This window comes from Octopus bimaculoides, chromosome 14 (assembly GCF_001194135.2).
Source record: "Octopus bimaculoides isolate UCB-OBI-ISO-001 chromosome 14, ASM119413v2, whole genome shotgun sequence".
NCBI classification, from domain to species: Eukaryota; Metazoa; Mollusca; class Cephalopoda; order Octopoda; family Octopodidae; genus Octopus; species Octopus bimaculoides.
Window position 1 is genome coordinate 46,287,776 of NC_068994.1, and position 980 is coordinate 46,288,755.

Below are 980 nucleotides of genomic sequence, written 5' to 3' on the forward strand. Positions count from 1 at the left end.
AAAGAAAGAAAGAAAGAAAGAAAGAAACAAACAAACAAACAAACAAACAAACAAACAAACAAACAAACAAAGCGTAATGTAAATACAGAAACGTTAAGACGAGATAGCTGAACGCTGTGTGAGTTACAAGGAAAATAACTCATGTAATTATATTTTTGGTTACTTCCCTCAATAAAAATATTCGACAACGAGTCAAGAAAATGCAAAAATTTATTTCGGTTTCCTTGAATTGCTAAGAACATGAGAGAAGAGAAAAGGAAGGAAAAAACATGTTTTTTCTTAGATGGCCTAGGAAACAATTATTTCGAGAGAATCGGAAATACAAATTTGTGGTATTTCTTCCGGGTGTTTTAGGTTCTTAGTTCAAATCTCGCCGAGGTCAACGTTGCCTTTTTGCCTTTCAGAGTAGACAAAATAAAGTACCAGCCAACTACTGGGGTCAGAGGTATTGACTACATCCTCCCCAATTCACACGCTTGAGCTGAGCTGACCCCAAAGACCAACCGCAGATGTGGTCTGGCTGCTTGGGTCATGTACTCCACATGGAATCCCCACTGGTGTCCCTGCTGTACATCCCGGAAGATGAAGCTCCGCATCGACAAGGCATGGGCCCTCTCCATTCTCCTCTATGGAGCAGATCCCTCTCGAAGAACCTGGAAAAGAGGATCGACGGCTTCGACAACAAAGCCCTGAAAACCATCGAGAACATCAGACGGTACCATCACGCTACGAACAAAGAACAGCGTGTGCGCACGAATCTGCCTGTAGCTTCCCACCTTATAGCTACCCGTCGCATGCGCTGGTACGGACATATCCTCCGTCTCCCGCCAGATTATCCTTCTAGGGTTTTACTCTCATTCGATATAACAGCTGTGGGTCAGAGGAAGCCTTGTGACAGGCCCCCGTACCAGACGGCTGGACGTGATTGAGGAAGATCTCTAGAGGCTCGACGTCACCTTGGAGGATGCAGAAGGGTTGGA

The 980-nt window shown here is 44.9% G+C and overlaps 1 protein-coding gene across 2 annotated transcripts in view; it reads left to right on the top strand.

Annotated features, from left to right (window-relative positions):
• The window catches only part of LOC106870528 (dynein intermediate chain 2, ciliary), a 5,631-nt gene that overhangs the window by 197 nt on the left and 4,454 nt on the right, over window positions 1–980 (top strand). The window contains exon 1 of one of the 2 annotated variants that reach the window (XM_014916655.2): window positions 90–143. The exons of the other annotated variant lie outside the window; for it this stretch is intronic. The gene's annotated coding sequence lies outside the window, so the exon portion shown is untranslated. Of the gene's footprint in view, window positions 1–89; window positions 144–980 lie in introns of those variants that run through there. 2 annotated transcript variants of the gene reach the window in all.